Here is a 21,241-nt window from a genome sequence, read left to right as displayed (position 1 = left end):
GACTCCAGATGCATTATGTGATTAGAATGTGGAATTATTCCATCTTCATCACATTCTTTAAAATGCATCATGTTTATCTGTTCTGGCTTTCAGAGAGAAAATTATTTGACAAATTCCATTCTTCTGCAAAATTGTACAATATGTCTGTTTTATTCAACTTCTCTATTCACTCTTTAAGATAAAAATATAGAAGAAAATCAGTCCATGCCTTCATGATGTCCAGAATGGAAACAGGCATCCTAACTAAAAGGTTAAGGCAATTTGTTGTTCCAATAGTGAAGTTACAGACCAGATGCAGACAGAACTTAAGGCGAGTTACTGTCAGTTGCTTAGGAGCATCCAAGATTCATGCAGAGCAGAGGAGACTGGAGCTAAGCCTGACAGGATGCATACGCACTTGGGTGACAATCATTAGCAAGCATGACAGATGAAAGGGATGTCAGGTGTAAGTGCATGGGGGAGGCTGACAAGGTCTGGCATCACTGAGCAATTCAGAAAGGGAACGCAGGACAAAGTCCGATGAGGTACATTCATGTAAGCTTCGCAAGGAGAAGAATCTGTTATACAGTAGACTTCCTATTTTATTCTCAAGTTAATTTGCAAAATTAAATTTACATCTTGTACTAGATCAGAAATCTGTGTTAGAGTGATTATTCTAGAAAATATGTTAAGAATGGATTAGAGCAAGGTATATTGAGAGGAAGATTCTGAATGAGAAGGCAGTGGAGTGGGAGTTAGGGGCCATGACAGAGAGACTGTGAGCTGCTTAGGATGAGAGGGACATGTGGGGTTGTTGTCGTGGAGCATGGAGGAGGGGAAACCTGTGATGAGGTACCTGAATCCTGGACTGCACAGGGACTAGGGAAGTAAGTGTGTGCTGTTTTAGTTAGACAATAAGGAAAGAAAAGTTCTCTTTCAGCAACATGGACTTGGAAGTCCATATTTAAACCCTGGGTGTTTTCCTACTGTGGAAGAGAAGAACTCAAAATTGGAGCTGGCAAGATGGTACCGACCAAGCCAGCCCAAGGACCTGAGTCACATATGTGGGGCCTACATAGTAGAAGAGAACCTATTCCTGCAAGTTGTTCTCTGACCTTCCTGCATATGCTGGGCACTTACTCCTTTACATACAGCAGATAAATAAATGTAAAAGATATTTTCACATCTACTTGTTTTATTGATTTACATGTGAAGTAGGTACTTTTGAGATCACTACATATGGTTCAAGATTGATATCTCCTGTTTGACATTTTTATCCCCAATCTGAAAGTTATTAGGCCAAAAGCCCTCTTAAAACTGAATGATTCAAAGCAAGTCTAACTTAGTGCAGTTCTCTGTCTAGTTGGTGTTGGGTCATTCTCCGTCATTTCTTACCTTTCCTGTGTTTTGGAGCATACCTTTTCTAATGCACTCATCCACACTTACCTTTGATGATGTAGGATTTCCCTCTATATGCTGTGATTACCATTAATGCATAAAGACATTGATTTGGACCTATAGCAGGGCAGAACTTAGCTAGGCAGGGAAAACTAAACTGAATGCTGGGAGAAGGAAGGCGGAGTCAGAGAGAAGCCGTGTAGCCCCACCAGAGCCAGACATGAGAAGCCAGAGCCACATGGTGATATACAGATTAATGGAGATGTGTTAAATTAATATGTAAGAGTTATCCAATAAGAAGCAAGAGCTTATGGGCCAAGCACTGTTTTAAATGATAAAGTTTCTGTGTGATTATTTTGGATCTAAGCTGTGGGGTGGCTGGGAAACAGAAATTGGCCTCCTTACAACACTTCGAGTGGAGGGAAAGGGGAGAGAATTCCAAGACTGCTATAGTTACCTCTGTCAGCTGAAGTACAGCAGGGCCAAGTGGAAGCTGGAATGGTCACTGGCACATAGTGAGATGGATAGCCTTACACCTACCAGACTCATCTCCATAACATATTGGATATGGTTGGATGGAAGGTGCTGAGAAATCACATGGGGTCACAGTGGAGGTTAATGAGAATCCCACAAGCTGAAAGGGTTTCCATGACTCTGTTGTATACTAGGCCTTTCTGGAGAGGGTCATTCATTATCTGAGTCAGAACTGATTTATTAGTTATGGTTTAAGGAAGGTCTGATTACCTCCATACTGTCCTTCCCTGCCTTGATTTCAGCTTCTCCTTGAACAGTTACCCCTTTATTTGAAAGAGTGACAAATTAATTGTCCTGCCAGAAGCACCAAACCATTAGTGATATCTCACGGTACCCTTTAATTTGTTCCAAATAACCTAAAAATAATAGCTTGAAGTGTGTTTCTAGTGTGCTAAGGGTACTTGAGGAACTAACCTCTCTTTCTGCCCATTGTTTTACATCTAGGTGCTGCCAGCATTAGCCATGCACTCACATGTAAAATATCTCTTTTAGGGCCACTATGTTTTATATTGACATGTTTACCTCTAGTGCCCAAACTTAAACAGGTTTATGATTATGAAAAAGAGCCGATAAGCCAGCCATATTAGTATATAAATCACTGTCAGAAAACCAATCTTGTGTTTCAAAGCAGCAAAAACCTTTTAAGATATTGATGGAGGTCCAGCCAGAAGGGCATGGGGAGTTTTCTTTTAGTCCTAACCAGAGAGTCTCATGAAAATGTGCCATCCTTGCTTATCAAGGATTTGGCTTATTAAGCTTTTCTATAAATAAGCTCACTTAACAGACATCGATTAAGGAAAAGCTGTCCAACGAAAGTTCTTTTCTTATGATCTGTCATATCTTATTTGTTGTTGCTTCCCTTAGCAACCTAAAGTCTTCTTTTAGAACTAGGCCACTTAGGCAAAACAATGACTGAAGCATTTTTCTAAAATAGCAGAAACACAGACAATCATTCCAATTCATGTGGAGACTTTAGAAGAGGACTAAAGACTCGCTGTGCAGATTGGACACATACTAATGTAAGAATTATGCTGACATGGTCAAATAGTATATATTTTCATATTTACTCAAAAAAAACTTTTAGGAGAAGGCAAGATGGCTAGGAAGGCAAAAGGGCTTGCTTCTAAACTTGGTAACCTGAGTCCGTTCCCCAAGATCTACACACTGAAAGGAGAGGGATGAATCCTAAAGGTTGTGCTACGTATGACCTCTACAGCTTTCCTTGGCACACACACACACACACACACACACACACACACATGCAGGCACACACACACACACACGCACATTCAGACACACACACACTGAATTGTAATAAAAATTTATAATTAAAAAATCTTTAATAAGGTCTTTTATTTAGTCTATCCCATTGTCCCTTGATTTTATTCATTAATTTATGTAAGTGATACAGTAAAATTTGATATAAATAACAAAGCTGAACAGAATTCTCAGGCCACAGTGTTCAGTTCATTATCAAGACATTTTTACTTCTCTTTGTGTATCACAAGCTCAAGAGAACAGTCTCAAATAAGGAAAGAGAGGAACATTTTAGATGGTAACTAAATGAAAGTTGTATAAGTTGCTGTTAGCAAATGTGCATGGGGTGGATTTCACAAGGTCCCAACCCTAGAGGAAGAGTTACAGGGAGTCAGTGGCTACTGAAAGGGAGAAACAAACTTCTCCTGAGACAAGCCCCCTAATAGGCTATCCAAACCCCGAAGTGGTCAGGCTCAGTCATATGTACACAGTAGCAATCCTAAATAGATTGAGTAGTTTGTGTGTGTGATTATTTAAAATGATGATTTAAAAAGGAATCGAGATATGGGAGTTGGCAAGAGGCTTGGCTCTGGAGGAGTTCCCAGGTGTCCACGGGGATGACCCCAGCTAGGACCTTGGGCACTGGAGGAGAGGGTGCTTGAACTGGCCTTGTCCCGTAGTCAGACTGATGACTATCTTGAATATCACCATAGAACTTTCGTCCAGTGATGGATGGAGACTGAGACAGAAACCCATGTCAGAGCACTGGAATGAGCTCCCAAGGTCTAGTTGAAGAGCAGAAAGAGAGAGAGTATGAGCAAAAAAGTCAGGACCCCAAGAAGTTGGTCCACCCACCGAGACAGTGTGCCTGAGCCAATGGGAGCTCACCAACTTCAGCTGGACTGGGAATGGACGAGCATGGATCAAACTGGACCCTCTGAATGTGGCTGACAACTGGGGCAGACTGAGGGGCCAATGATAATGGCCCTGGAATTTGTCTCTACTGCATGTACTGGCTTTTGGGGAATCTATTCTCTTTGGATGCATACCTTCCTAAGCTTGAATGTAGGTGAGGAGGGCCTTGGACCTCTCACAGGGCAGGGTTCCTTGCCCTCTCTTAGGACTGGAGGGGGTGGGAGGGAGGGTGTTGGGGGGAGCAGGAGGGAAGTGAGAGGAGGGGAGGAAGTGGGAATTTTGATTGATATTATTTATAAAGTAATAAAAAATAAAAGAAAAAAAGAATTATAAATCTAACTTGTTTTCCATCACCACAACAAGTAAGGTGCCTGTAAGTGAATAAACAATAAAAAAGGAACAGAGATTGGGAATTTGATAGAGAGTGTGGAGGGAAGTTGTTGGAGAGAAGAAAATGGGAATATAAATGATGTCAATACAATAGTCTTGTAAGAAATTCTCCAGTTTTAAATTTTAACAAATTAAAGCTATTAAACTTAAGTAAGTTATTGTTAGATTTGAGACTGGGTTTTATTTCTGGTTGTTTGAATCATTGCTTTGAATACATTTTAAGGACTTAGAGTTCAGCTTTTTCCAAGCATAAAAGGATGAGCGAGCAAAACCATTTATAAGTCCTCACGATGTTCAAAGTTCTACAGTGCTTGACAAAAATATGCTTCAAAAGTAAGCTTGTGCTTTTATTTATTTTCTAATACCATATATTCTGCAGAACATCTTTAAATTTCATATGTTGGAGAATATAAACAAACTTAAGTTAGTATCATAAAAGAATATTTATTTTTATCTAAAACATCTATTATTTTATATAATAAATATATTAAATACATCAGCAACAAAATTGATTTTGAAATTATGCACTACAATTATTTTTGAACAAATAATGAATAAGAAAGAAATTCTAAAAGAAGAAAGTAAAAGAAGTAGAAATACAGACAAATGGTCATCAATATAGAATATTTCTTGCTCATAGGAAATAAGACCCAGGTTTAAATCACAGTACCTTAACAAATTATATACATGCCCAATAGCCAGTAAATTGCTTATCTTTCTAAAAATATTTTATTATTTATGTGTAGGTGTGTGTGTGTGTATGAGTGTGTGAGTGTGTGTGTATGTGCATGTATATGCCATCTCTCCAGCTACTAAATTTCCAGTCTCTTGAGCCTCTTTTGTTTCTTAATCTCTACAAGAACATAACTAAAATCACAGCTGGAGTCTGTCTCAAACTGACCTAGAGTTAAGCTTTTCTAGAAACCTTAGGCACACCTGAGAAAACCAGCCGTAGCTTACTATTCTTGGAGTAAGTGTGGAAGGTGTTCCATATGTTTATAGCGTGTTGTTGGTCCTGGTGACCAATTATGCAGCAGCATCTCCAGAGAACTCGTGAAGCAGAGAAGAATGACAGAGAGCTTGTTTCTCCATCAGTAGAATTCTCACCTGCAAGTGAAACAAATCCCCCAGGAAACTGTGAGAGAGTGGAGAACTGCACCTTCCTCCGGAATGCAGACAACCGCTCACACATGTGTCTTTAGTCATTAAAACTAATTTTTAACTTAATTTTCCACCACTCTATTTTCAAAAAAAAGTTTTCTAGACTATAAAAATACACCAAATTTGGGGGTTCCTTTTAATACCTTTTCCTTATTGTGGCAAATAATCTCTGTTTATGGAAGGCATGACAGGGTATCATCAGTAGAGCAATGTGGATCAGCTCAGACAGTCATTCTGGAAATGACTGTGGAAGACAAATCGGATGGGGAATTTAATGAAGCATCACTTTTGAAAAGTGTCTTTGCATTCTGTTAGGTTTAATTTTATAGGCATGTCTTTATATCCTCAAAGCTATCCTATCCATGAGCCTCTCAAAGATAATTTGCTTGGAGTCCCTAATTTGACTGCTATGTTCTCCTGGAACCTCTCACATAATACTCCATGAGGAACCATATCAACTTTAAAGAACTGTTCAAAACTGGACTGGGATATAGCTCAGTTGGTAAAGTGTTTTTCTTCTATGCACGAAGTCCTGATTTTGATGCTCAGTGCCTGAAAACTGGGCATGGTGCTGCACAACTTCAGAGCTGATTCTTGCTGCATCCTAGCATACAGAAAATGAAGATATTGTGGGCACAAGTTAAATGTTATGCTCCACAGGTGGTCAGAATAAACTCAATGCACAAATAAAATTATTTCTGGCATTAAGCTACCGTCAAGAATAAAAGTCAGTATAACATAAAATATGATAAAATTACAGCCTGATTCTAATCTTCAAAGTCTTTAAGCCAAGAAAACGTTTTAAGGTTCCCAATAACAATCACCTTCCTTTGGCAAGGAATGGAGAGCCTAGACATGGAAATCATCCAGCAGTGCCCTGTGGCTGATACAAGTACTGGTTTCACAGCATACAAATAAAAGCTGTGCAAATTGTGCACATCTTTTTATCTGCTTGCGTATGTACAAGTATGCACATTCGAAAACACTGCTCCCTCCTCACAGGTGCCCTGAGTTCCTGGGTTTGTGCTAAACAGTGTGCCCTGTATAAGACATGCATATGACATACATTCCCTTCAGGGGAACAAGCCTTGAAAACCCTTCACTAGAGTGGATTACAAGTTTGTCTATGCTTAACAGCTAACATGATAAGATACACAAATGATGAATAGCTCCAGGGCATGCACCTCAGGAGACCTGATGTCATCTGGCAGGTGATTTGGACACTAAAGGAAAGTGGTAACATTAACCAAAATGCCTATATAAGAACACTGCAAACAGTGTCAGGAGCAGGTGAATAGAGAAGTTAGCAATACACACCGAAACATAAAACTAATAAATGTGGAAAGGAAAGGGAGGAGGCATGTGATGTTCTTGGGTCATAGTTTTCTTGGCATCTGACTCCCTAAGCTGAATGTGAGCAGGAGCTCTGTGAAAAATAGCAAGGCCTGGTTGCTAAGGATGGTGGGGAAAGGGAGAAAGGATGGAGTGGTTAAGCGGCCATAGGCTGTAAGATGTGAACTGGGGCAGGCAGGGAAGTGGATGCCCTTGCAGCCTTGAATCTGCTGTAGGTTACCACAGGCCAGCACCATGGTGTAATTGGCATTTGAAAAAGTTCACTCTGGCTTATATAGAGATAATGAATTGTGGGATGAAGAGAACAGAAACTGAAAGACCAGGAGGTTGTTGTTTCAGTCCCAGTGAGGGGTGACCTAGCAAAGAGGTGACAGGATGCACAGAAAGGTTATATGTAGGGGTGACAAACACAGAAGAACCAAATGTCTGGAGGCTTCATCATGCCAGAGGACAAAACTCCCACTTACTGCGAACATTTTGAAAGGTCAAGATCAATTGAACTTGTACGTGTTCAGCGCTTGACACAAAGTGTAGAAAATGTTTAATATTAACTTGTATAACCCAAGGAAATGGCACAGCTCTTAGAGCTTAAAATAAATTCCTCTGTGCTGTAAAGCCATGCCACTCAAGTCCATAATACAACACTGATCATGAAGAGCACACGTGGCAGTCTTCCTTATGACAAAATGGACTCAGTGGGAGAGTCTCCACATTAGAACAAAATGTCCCAAGTGTTCAAAAAGCATGAGAGCACCTTGAGAGCTTAAGCTCAGGACAGCACAAAGAAGAGGAAAGGAGAATTTCATCATTAATAACATTAGAATTGATGATATAAGACAATAATAAAAATAAGAGTTATGAATTATTATTATTACTAAATTATCTATTGTGAATTCTTACACCAGGGTTAGGCCACACTTGTGGTCTAATGCTAGTTGTGCCAATATTAAAAGATAATATATGGACAAGTATAGGTTATTCAAAATACTATATGGATGATGTGTGGCATACACACACATTAGGTACATTATATACTTAGTACATGTAGTATATGTCTATATGTAATACAAAGGTATCTCTGTGTAGAGATGCTGATATCTATGCAGATTTATATAATACATCTATTGTGGAACAAGCAATCAAAAAGCATCCATCTTGCTTTTGTTAGGGTTTCTATTACTGTGAAGAGACTACTTGACCACAGAAACTCTTATGAAGAAAAAGATTTAATTGGGTGGTTTACAGTTTTAAGGGCTTAGTCCATTTTCTGGGTGGCTTACAGTTTTAAGGGTTAAGTCCAGTATCATCATGGCAGGACATGGAGGCATGAAGGCAGATACAGTACTGGGGAAATAGCTGAGAGTGGAAAAGGAACTACATCTTGATCCTATGAGAAACAGGAAGTGGTTTCTTTCACTAGAGTAGCTTGAGCATAGGAGATCTTAAAGTCCACCCCCACAGTGACACACTTCCTCCAGCAAGGCCACACCTACTCCAACAGGCCCCACTTCCTAAGAGTGCCACACCCTTTGGGGGTCATTTCTTTTAAACCACCATCTCAGTCTCAGGTGCCTAAAGGCTTGTAGCCATATCGAAATGCAAAAATTCATTCAGTACAACTTCAAAAGTCCTCATAATCTTTAATAGTATCAAACTTATTTAAAAGGCTAAAGTTCAAAGTCTCTTTGACAACTCATGCAATCTCTTACCTGTAATCCCTGTAAAATAAAAGTCAAAAAGCAGATCACATACTTCCAACATTGTAATGGCATGGACATAAATTGCTGTTCTAAACGTAGAGAAAGAGCATAGTGAGCAAACACTGGACCAATGCAAGAACAAAAACCACCTGGGAAAGCTCCAAACTCTGCATCTCCATATCTGATGTCAAGATGCTCTTTAGATCTCTAACTCCTTTCAGCTTTGTTTACTAATACACACTTCTTTCTCTTGGACTGGTTTCACTCTCTGAAAGCAGCTTTTCTCAGCTTATCCTATCACTCTGGCATCTCCAACATCTTGCAGTCTCCAAGGCAATCCAGGCTTCATTTCACAGCTTCACAAAACGGCCTTTGTAGGGCTGCATTCACGGATACTTCTGACACATGCCTGGCCTCAGTGACTTTTCTTACTTTCCGAGGAAAATTTATAACCCATTTCTTTTATGAAATCACATGACTGAAGCTGCCGAGTTCTGCTGTTTGCTGGAGCTCATTCAATTACATCTTCACCAGCTTCCGATTTTCAGTTGTTATCTTCACCGCCTAAACTTGGCTTCCCCTGAACTCTCTCAGTAGGCCGCAAACTCAAAGATCTGCCAGCCTCTTTCTTCCAAGTGCTAGGATTAAAGTCATGCACCACCACACCTGGCTGTAAGTTTTTTTTTAAATTCCCTTTACAAGGTGGGAACTAAGCTGGGTGGGATCTTGCCCTGAGTTTACCACTCCCTTTGCTCATTTCTTACTCTGTTTATCTCCTGAACACAGGACTTAGTTCCATTCTGCTTCCTAGTGCTCCTTTTCTCCTTGGCTTGTTCCTTTTCTTTATAAATCTTTATAAGTATGAACACTAACAACCACACAACAAAGTCTACACTTAAGATATCCTTTGCCAAAGGAATTAATCCAAATCTCTTTAGCCTCAGGCAGATTCTTCAAACAAGAGCAAAAAGAAGCAACTTTCTTCACCAAAATATTACAAGAAAGATCTCTGAGCAACATACTAAAATTCTTCCCATCTGAAACCTCTTGAACCAGCCTCTCCACAGTTCAAACCATTCTCAGCACCACTGTTTTCCATGCTTCCCACTAATATGGCAGAGTAAGCAGTGCTTAAAGCATCTTCTGCTTTCCTAACAAAAGTACCAGAGTCCAAATTCCTCCAAACAAAAACATGATCAGGCCTGTCACAGCAAAACTGTAATCTCTGACACTGACTTCTGTTTCAGGTAGGGCTTTTATTGCTGTGAAGAAACACCATGACCATGGTAACTCTTTTTTTTTTTGCATTTATTAATTTCTGTTTGTTTGTTTGTTTTGTGAGACATTGCTTCTCTGTAGTTTTGGAGTCTGTCCTGGAACTAGCTCTTATATACCAGGCTTGCCTCACAGATATTTGCCTGACTCTGCCTCCCGAGTGATGGAATTAAAGGCTTGCACCACTGTAGGGACATAGCCCCACCCATTGGGGGCGTGTTTGCCTCGGGCTAATGTTTATGGATAAAGCTGCCAGGCTTGAGCCCAGCAGCCTTTTTCTTATAACTTTGTTATTGATACATCTACCATATTACATTGTACATTTCTACCTCTGATACTATGACATTGTTTACAGTTAAAGATCATTGTCTTCATATATTTCACAGTTGTTTATTCTTTTAGTCTTCAAAGTTAGATAGGTATTGAGAATTATATGTTTGTCATATTTATTTTTAAGTTAATCAGGTCTTTTAGTTACATAGAGATTATATTTAGTATAGATAGTATGATCTTCAGCCTCTTCAAAGAGCTGTAAAAAATGGCCTTTAATCTAACCTAAAATTTCTGTGCCAAAGAGACACAATTACTCCTGACAACACCACTCTACTCCCGAGAGAACGTTGAGCACCAAAGACACTCCACTGGGAGCTTGTCTTCTTGGCAAAACTGGCCTTTGGGTTAAGAAAAGCCCATACCTCAACTTCTGACAAAGATACAAAATATCCCTAAGTGGATAAAACAGGATTGTCTTATCTTGCCAAGACAGGGTAGGATAGTCCTAAAAAAGTTCCTTGCCTTTAATAATGGTATGCCAGTTATGTTAGGCCTTAGCCAAAGTTGGTTGACTCAACATTGCAAACGAGACTTTGGGTGATTGCCCAGGTAGTCCGTTGTCTCTGTCAATTGTTGCACATTTTGGATATCTCTCGATTGTTAAGTAATATTTATTCCCTTCTCAGATCTTTGACGGAGTTAAAGATTATATAATTGTAGTTACTCTCTATGTTATTTAGACTCCTTGAGATAAAATGTTTAACAAAAGTTTTGTTCTCAATATTGTTTGTTATATTTATTATTTGTTATTATTGTATATAGTTGTATTTGGTTTGGTTCAATCTTATTTAGACAAAAGGGGGAGATGTAGGGACATAGCCCCACCCATTGGGGGCGTGTTCGCCTCGGGCTAATGTTTACGGATAAAGCTGCCGGGCGTGAGCCCAGCAGCCTTTTTCTTTTGCTCTGCTTTTCCAGTACTCCGCGGGAACCTGTGGTCCTGTAAGTCTATTTCCTTATTAAAGCTGTATATATCTATATAATCTGTTTACATTCATTTGCGCCACCACACACCACCAATGCCCAGTGGCAACTCTTATAAAGGAAAAGATTTAATTGGGTGGTTTACAGAGATTTAATCTATTTTCATATGGTGAGACATGGCAGAATGAAGTCAGATATGGTGCTGGAAAAGGAGCTGAAAGTGGAGATGGAGCTACATCTTGATCCTGAAGGTAACAGGAAGTGGTCTGGATCACTGAGTGTAGCTGAATATAGGAGACCTCAAAGCCCACCCTCACAGAAACACATTTCCTCCAAGCAGGCCACATCTATGCCAATGAGGTCAAACTTCCTTATATCTCCAATAAACAGTGTTCAGAAAATATGATTATATCAGATCATAAAAAATTGTCAATATCAATGAAATAAAATTAAGGCTGAATTCTAAATACCTTCTACTTTGAAGCTAGTTCTATGACCTTTGACATCATTTCACATCAGGCATCTTTTATTTGCTCCCCCTATACCTTAGTGTCCAGATTTGGATCACACAATCATATTAAATGCTATGAATACATTGGTTTCGAAGACAACCACTTGTGTATCCACCAAAATCCAAGCTCTGTTAGTAAGGAGATATGGAGAAGGACATAAGCATTGACTAAGAAACTACTGGTTTTGTTAGTGGCTACAAAAGGAGCATAGCTTGGGTGGGATATAGAAAAGGAGAGTTCTAGACTATGTAAGGTTCTGGTTCCAATATCTTAGAAGGAAAAATAGCAAAATAGTATTGATGTATCTCATTCCAGACATACGACCTCAATGAAAGACCTCATGAAATGTTTGAAATAGATTATAGGAGTTGGAGCTTTTAGTAGGAGGACTCAGTGAAATGATGTCTTCTGAACAAAACAGAATGTGAGGTACAAACTCTGATTATAGAAGGGGGGATAGTCAGGAGAACTCTGGCAGGGGAAGGGAATATGAGGAGTCATGGACAGGTAGGACATACTTTAGTCACACCTTCACTATGGACAAAGCCACCACACACTCTACTTGGCACATTATGTGATGAAGGAGGACTGAGACAACTGTAGGCATCTTGACTTGGGCAAAAGGCCCTGGGCTGTGGTAGAAAGCTTGCTTAACATGACAGAGTACGCCAGGGTGCCACCGGCAAACAGTGTTCTGTTCCAGGTTCCTGCCTTGTCTTTCTTGTGACCTGGATATGGAAGCTAAATAAATTCTTTTCTTTCTGCAGAGTACTTTATCAGGGCAATAGAAAGGATTCTAGAACATTTCACCTCCTGATCAGGGGAGCATGAAAAGACTATCTTTGAAAGTAATTTTTTTATGTTTCATAAGGTCAACAATGCTAGTTTGGTTTGCTGAGCAGTGGAGTAATTGCCTTGTTTCCTTCTTCATGACTTTTCTTCCTTATCAGTCACTATAAAGCAAGTACTCATGGGACAATGTGTCCCAATGCAAATGCTCTACATTCAGAAACAGTTGCCCTTGAGCAAAAACATCTTCTCCACCACTCTCCCAAACACTGCTCTGTAGCATTGGAGTCAGTTCTGCACTTCTTAGATTGTGTAACGTGATACTGACAGTTAATATATTCTAAGACCGACCATATTTAAAATTACCCAACATTCTGTTCTATCTATTCTGCCTACCTAAGCTGCTGTCCTATCAAAAGCCAACGCAGTTTCTTTATTAACCAATGAAAGTAACACATAGACAAATGACCCTCCTCCATCATACGCATGGTCTTTAGATTTGTGCTATGCTTTAAACCATTTTAGACTTTTTTAGATTTGTGCTATGCTTTAAACCATTTTAGACTTCCTCTATCAACATTATTCTTTCAACTAAATGTTTTCTTTGCTAAAAGCATAAACATTTCATATGCTTGAGTGTGAACACTTAAAATAAAAGAGAACATGTTTGCAAAACTTAATAAATTTACTTTTTCCAGGAAAAAATCATATTTGTCATCTTACTTATTGCCTTCACATCCCAAGGCACTAATCAATCAGAATTTAGATATATATTTGACATTATCTATTTTTGATTACAATTGATGTTCTCTATATTCTGTATGTGATATTATTCAAATCACTTATTTATAAAATTACATTGTTACTTGTAACGAGATAAGCAATACATTGATAATCTACAAGTGTGTCAAGGGCATTTTATATTTGATTTTAGAATTTGTTTTCAGAGGATTTGTTCTCATGATTATATTTTCTCTCAGTAAACTTAAACTTTATTCGCATTTATTTAATAGGGAGGCAGAAGATGATGAAGAGAATTCTGAGCATAGAGGGAACAGCCTCTAAGACTATAAACAATATTTCATCACAGGAAACAACAATTTTAGATTCACTGGTCATTGACAGTTGACTGAACAAAGCCCATGTTTCTTTTCTCTCCATTTCTCCATTTTTTTTGCAGATTTCTGTAGCAAAGGCACAAATTGGAAATGAATTCAATAAAAACTAAAGAGAAATGCATCATATTAGTATGAATATAGTTGACAATTTTGATAGGAAACTGGGTAGTAGACCCCCCTATCGATAACCTAATATGAGTCCATTGTGTTTTATCCTCTATCTTATGTATATTTGTGACTGTGTGAAAGTATATAGATGAGGTGGGGGACACAGAATTGGGAGGAAAGAGTTGAAGTCAAAGAATGAATTTTAAAATTAAAGGAAAATTATAATTTTCATCATCACAATAAAGATTTTTAAGGGTGACAGATAATAAATACTCTTAAGTAATGTTTCAAAAATGGAAACAAATCTGAGATTTGAACTCAAAGAATGTAGCATAAAACTCATTATTCATATTTGATTGAAAGTAGGATATGCATTAGCTGTCACCTAGCTGAGTTCATTTATTAACTATTAATGGCTTTATATGCATTTTAATCAAGAAGAAAATACATAACGATTGCATAGTTCTCTTTTTCTCCAGACACTGAGCACCATTTAATTAAGTAGTGCTTATGGACTTACATAACACATTTGCTTTTTCATCCTGATGTTGCATTTGAGTAAACATATATTTAATTTACCATTTCATCTATTTTTAATCTAGGCATATGCAGATCATTAGGTTTTTCTATAATGGCAGATTTGTCTAAATTCTTAACTCACAGATAAGAGTTTCACTTCCTTTTCTTCGAAAATAATGTTGTTGATAAATAAGAGACAAAAATATTCTATACAATTTTTGGTGACCTAGTTGAGAGATCCCATTTCTTTTAGTAATTGCATTTTGCACTGCATACTGTGTGGGTTTCCAATTACTTTTCCACACAAGCTTGATTCCCAAACTGAATGTCTCCTATTAAGAGCACATAAGTAGTTAATCATGTTCTAAAAGTTCTTTATACTCTTTAATAAAATGTATGCAACAGTTAAAGAGCATTATTGAAATAAAAAACTGATATAGCTTATAAATTTATAGTCTTTGATAAATATCTTTAATTATATGAAAGATTGTTCTTCAAAAAACCTAACTAGAAACAGAGGCATGGAATTATAAAAGTTAAAATTAATTTGAATATTAAAGACACGCCATGAGAATCTTTGAACTCTCTGACAATCTCTGATGGAAGCTTTAAAAAAATAACCTTGTATGAAATAGTTATCAGGTTTTTTTTTTTTTTAAATAACATGCAAGTAAAATTTCAGAGAAAAAGATCTGTATCTATTTCTGCATGTGCGGTTGTACATCTGTCCCTCTTTATTCTGCATTTTCAAAGAAAGCTGAGATCTTTTCAACACATCACCAGGTCATCTGTGTCTCCCCAGCATAAGATTCAAATTTCTCAGAAGTGTCCCTTTTCTCTCCTCACAATTATAGCAGTCTACTCCAAGCTTAACTCCCAATAATCAAGCAAATTTAAGCAGTCAGGAATCAAACCTTTAGCAAAATTGGGGTGTCAGGGAGTTAGAGGGGAGCACAGGGCTGAGAGGGAGAAAAGAAATAACAGAGCTGGAGAGTGAAAAGCAGCAGAGTTCTGGGGAGACAAGCCAGAACTGGCCTGAACATGAAAACATATCACCAAATCACCACAGAAAGAAAAGTAGGGTAAAGAAGAGAACCTCAGACATAATTGGTTCCTCAGTGGGTATATAGATAACCTCAGACATAGGTGGTGCTGTAGTGGGTACAGAAACAACCTCCGACATAGGTGATGCTGCTGCAGTGGGTACAGAGACAACCTCAGACACAGATGATGCTTCAGTGGGCACAGAGACAACCTCAGATATAGGTGATGCTGCTGCAGTGGGTACATAGACAAACTCAGACATAGGTGATGCTGCAGTGGGTACAGAGACAACCTCAGACACAGGTGCTGCTGCAATGGGTACAGAGACAAACTCAGACATAGGTGATGCTGCTGTAGTGGGTACATAGACAACCTCAGACATAGGTGGTGTTGTAGTGGGTACAGAGACAACCTTAGACATAGGTGGTGCTGTAGTGGGTACACAGACCAACTTCTGTCAGAAACAGACACAAATAAATATCCAAGACAGGATCTTCAGAAAATGGTTCAAGCTCAGATTAAACATCAAAGATGGAAGTGCTTGATGTGTATAGTTGCAGTTACAGATATAAAGACAAGACAGAACACTAAAGCAACATTATTAAAAATAATAATATAAAGTGTTCCAGGTGTAAAAAATTAAACCTTCAAATACAATGCATCACAATTAAGAAGAATTTTAAAAATCTATGGCAAACCATGCTATTCTAAAATAGAAGCTATAATAAACAAGACTCCTGAGTAGAAAGGAAACATTGCCTACAATGTAATGACAGTTGGACAGTCAAAAGAACATTTAGCATCCAGGAGTGTTACGGGGTATGAGAAATGTCATCATTAAAGGATTGAGAGACAATTGTTAATAAAAAAGAGCAGAAAATACTTAGAAAGTGTTATATTGTACTAATATAATTTCTTTCTCTCTCATTCTTCTTTTCTTTTTACTTTCTTTCTTTGTGATTCCAGATAAATCTCATTGAAACTTATCTTTCAAATTGTGATTATTGAAAGAAGGGAGGCAGACTGAATAAGAGAAAAACATATTTACAGATATGTATCTCTTTAAATACATATTTTTGAATACATATTTTGGGGGGTTGTAGGTGAATACAAATGGAAAAGCAAATTCAACCTGGACATGGTGACACACACCTAAATATCCTAGCCCTTAAGGTTGAGACAAGAAGATGAGAAGTTCAAGATCAACCTCAGCAACATAGTGAACTCCAGTTTGGGCTTCATGTGTGTCCGGTTTTAAAAATAATTAAAAAGTAAAACAACAAAATCAAGCAGGTATGGACTAAGATGACAATTTGGCATAAAACAAGTACAATTTCAAATAAAATTCCTAAAGAAAACTCCACCAATTATATAATTCTGATTAAATGGATAACACAAGAAAACTATAGTCTCCAAATTACCATCTAATTTATAATAATCTTTAAAAGGTTACAAAACAAAAATAGCAATTGCATTTATGGCCATAGCATGTGAAGTCTTCTTCAACACCAATTGCTTTTCTTCCCTCGGGGTTGTAATGGAAAGCCAGCCACAAAATCATTGCCTAGCATCATGGACTTTGAATCTCTTTTTTATTACACATGGCAAAACACCTATCATCAAAATATATCGTTATTAATCTGTTCCTAATGGTTCTGCACAGGCTATAAAGAAATAAAAGAGACAGTTTTTGGCCCAGCATCTAAAGAGTCCTTAAGTAACTACTGTGCCACAACAACTGAAAACTTGGACACACTGAAAAATCAGCATTTCATTGATTTCCCAAGGAAAGAGAAATCATAGGGAAACTTCCCTCAAAGTGCTAACATTTACTGGAAAGAAACAGAGACTAATAACTTACCAGGGAAGAAATCTGAGTGTCTAGTTAGTAACATTTGACAATTCACGGAAGGTCAAGTATGACCAAGACTAGGAGATTCAGACTTTGGGAGAACACATATTTTGCAAGGTTGGTCTCCTAGGACTCCACTAGGCTTTCATGCTGAATACAAGGGAAAAAAAGTATTTTTTGGTACTCTGGCAAGGGAAGGGAAGAAGTAAGCCTGAGAATTTTATTAAGGACTGTGTATACATATTTCTTTAACCAGAATGTAACTGTACTGGCTAGTTTTATGTCAATGCAACACAGGTTAGAGTTATCTGAGAGGAGAGAAACTCAATAAAATGCCTCCATAAGATCTAAGGTTTGGAGGAATAGACCAAAGTGAAACCATAACCAGGATATATTATGTGAGGAAAGATCCTATTTTCAATAAAAAGGCATTTTTAAAACGTCTATGGTTGGGCTGTAGGTAAGCCTGGAAGGTATCTTTTTAATTAGCGATCAATGAGGGAGGTCTCATCCATTATGGATGGTGCCACCGCTGAGATGGAGAACCTGGGTTCTATAAGAAGCAGGCTGAGACTTCCATGAGGAGCAATCCAGAAAGTAGCATTCCTACGTGGCGTCTGTATCAGCTCCTACCAACAGGTTTCTACCCAGCTTGAGTTCCTTTCCTAACTTCCTTCTACAATTAACCGTGATGTCAAAATTAAGGAAAATAAACCCTTTCCTTCTCAAGTTTCTTTCATCATGTTTTTTTTTTTATCACAGTAATGATAATACTAACTAATAAGACATTACTGCTCTTGGTATTTATTAAGAGACAACTGAACTTGGACCCAGGAAATGTAAAACATCATTCCACATAGTTTTCTACATGAAAATAGTCAAACAACAAATCTATACCTTTCTACCCTTCTGTTCACGTCAGGACAGGAAAACAATGAGAAACTTGTAAATATCACAATTTAAAGGGACATATTCATGAAAAGACTGAGACCTAAATCCATGGTCAGTTATTTTCCTCATGGGCACCTGATAACACATTACTGAAGGCCAGAGTGTAGCAATGCATTTTACCCAATTAGTGATTTGTAGTTAGGAATAAAAATTATAAAGCATACTAAAAAAACTACATTTATGTATGAATAGACAGAGCAAGCACAAGAGCCATGTTAACATAAAGCAAGTGTCAGAATCCTCAGATGACTAATAGGCTAAAGGTCTAATAGAAAATTACATGTGGCATAATTAGTGGATAGATGAGTCTATGTTCAGACAACTTGGTTTGTCAATATGTGAGTTATTTCCAATTTAATTTGTAGACCCAGTAAAGTTGCAATCATAAAATCAGCAAGTTAGCTTGGGATTATTAACAAAATAGCTATCCAGTTGAAAAGAAAATAGCCAGAATATAATACAATATTGAAGAACAATGTTGAAAGACTGAAACTAGCTCATTTTAAGACTTACTTCAAAGCTACAGTAACAAAGACTGATATGCTCCAAAGACTAACATATGGTTCAATGGAACATAATCCAATCAGAAACAAAACTTTCTTGAATGTAGTTGCTGGTCTTTAACAAAGAAGCAAAAGCAACTCAATGGGGTGTGGGGGAGATAAATTTTTAAATAAAAGGTGCTGGGAAATGCAAGTAAATGAGTCAAAGTCCCTGAATGTTAGCCAGCATTGAAAACTTACGTCTGCAGAAAACAATGCATATAGATGCATGTATCAGTCTTCTTTGAAACTGCTGAAACATTGAAACATCCAGCTTCCCTTTGTTGATGTCTGATCAAGTACACATTGATTCTACCCAGATGATGAAATATTATTGAATTCTACAGCATAATTGAGCTCTTATGGCATTAATATGCATGCAGAATACCAAAATGCACATTTATAAGTTAAATGAGATGATCTGAAAGACTATGGACTGTATAAATCAAGAAGTGTGGAATAAAGAAAACTGTGGGTACAATGAAAAATAAGAGTTGCTCCTTTGAAGGGAGACAAGAGGATGAAAAGGCAGAGGACAGGGAGTATTTAAAGTGATGAGGTACTCTGCATGATACTACAATACACTTGCTGAGCTCATAGTAAACACAGCACCAGGCCTTAGTGGAAATAAATAAATTTTGAGTCATAGGGCTATGCCAATGCATGTTCGGCTTGTCACCAACAGATGAAATGTTTGGATGGGTTCAGGATCTCCCCAGTGGTGATGGGGCTATCTTTTTGTAGGAATGGGCCCTACATAGGAAATCCCCACATGTTCTGTTCAATTTTTTTATGATCTTAAACCTTGCTAAAACTGATTAAAACACTAAAATACATTAAAAAGCAAATAGACAAAGGAAGAGTATAAGTATGAAGGTATCTCTTTTGTATGCTGCTTTCATTTTCTTGGATACACACACACACACACACACACATGAGACTCAGTTGGCTCATAAAGTATGTCTATCTTTCGTTCCATAAGAAGGAAGCTCTGTACTGTCATCTTTATGACTACACTAACTTACATTTCCATACAGGAATTTCTTCTCTCCCCAAGCCCACCGGCATTTATATTTTCTGTTTTGAAATACAGCTGTTCAAACTGGGGAATAACATTACCTCATTGTTGTTTCTTTACCATTTCAAACAATGGTGAGGATTTTATAAAGTGGGTGCACAAAGGCAAACACTACAAATTTTTGTCATATGAGGAACCTAAAACTTTCAAAGTATGTATAATAAGAATAATGATTACCAGAGGTTGGGGGAAGAGTGAAGGTAGAAGAGGAGTATGGAAATATGAGGGAGAGTTATACATCCTAAGAACAGTTAGAGAACTCATGAATGAGGGTAATTCTCCATGGACTGTTACATATCTTTTGAAGATCAAAATGGCAATAGCTTAAGGAAATGATGAGGAAAAAAGTTTCTGTGATCAGTCATTGAAATATAGTACTGACCTTCTTAATATGTACATTTAATATATGCTAATCACAAGTTTAAATAAAAATAAAAACAACAAAAACAAGTGAGGTTGAAGAGCTACATTACATATAAAAGAAATATTTAAATGGCAATTTGAAAAAATGAAAATACCAGAGGTAGCTGCTTTATTTTACTAAAATTTCAAGTGTCATTCTCTGATACCTTTTGAAGTATGGTCACTCCAGGTTCTGCATTAGCCAGGATTGTTGCTAACAGCATAGGACATTGATCTTTTGGAGTTACACAAAAACGACTGATTTGGATTACAGAAACTGATTACATGATCAATGGACACATCGTAAAAAGAGACATGGAGATAAATTCAGCCAAGATTAGAAAATAAAATTTTGACTAAAATTTGTTTTGAATAAACAAACACAATTTCATCGGTATAACTGAAATACTGTGCACCAACAATTCCTCCTTACTCCTCTGTAGCCCTGAGTGAACACTTGTGTTTTCCTTGCTTCTGTAGGTTTAGCTCATAAATATATCAGAGGAATTTTCAATATGCATCCTATTTGACTAATTTACTGCCTTCATAGAGTACCCTGTAGGACTATTGCACACTGCAATACTGAGTTAAACTATTGACGCAGTAGATGTGTACTGTGTAGGTATATACACTGCAAACCTCACTATCCATTCATCTGATATTGGATTATTTCTATATCTTGATTGTTATGAATAGTGCAGCATTTAACGTGGATGTAATAATACCATTTGAGATGCAAATGTGAGATTGCTAGAGTATGTGGCATTTTTTAATTGTTTCCTTCATCCTGTTCCAATAGGTTGTGCAGTTTTGGATCCCCCATCCTTCATTGAAAAATAGACTCTTTTCCATACAGTTTACCCGGTTACAATTTCCCCCTTTTATACTCCTTCAAGTTCCACCTCACCTCCTCTCCCATCTTGATTTACTTCCTTTCTGTCTCTCATTAAAAAAAGAATAGTCTTCTAAAGGATAACAACAAAATGTAACAAAATAAAATATAATAGAATAAAACCAACACCATCACATCGAAATTAGACAAGACATACAAAAAGAAAGAAAAGAACCCCAAAGAAGGTACAAGAATCAGAGCCACTTGCTTATACA

This window comes from Chionomys nivalis, chromosome 14 (assembly GCF_950005125.1).
Source record: "Chionomys nivalis chromosome 14, mChiNiv1.1, whole genome shotgun sequence".
Lineage (NCBI taxonomy): Eukaryota > Metazoa > Chordata > Mammalia > Rodentia > Cricetidae > Chionomys > Chionomys nivalis.
This window is presented reverse-complemented; position numbering follows the sequence as displayed.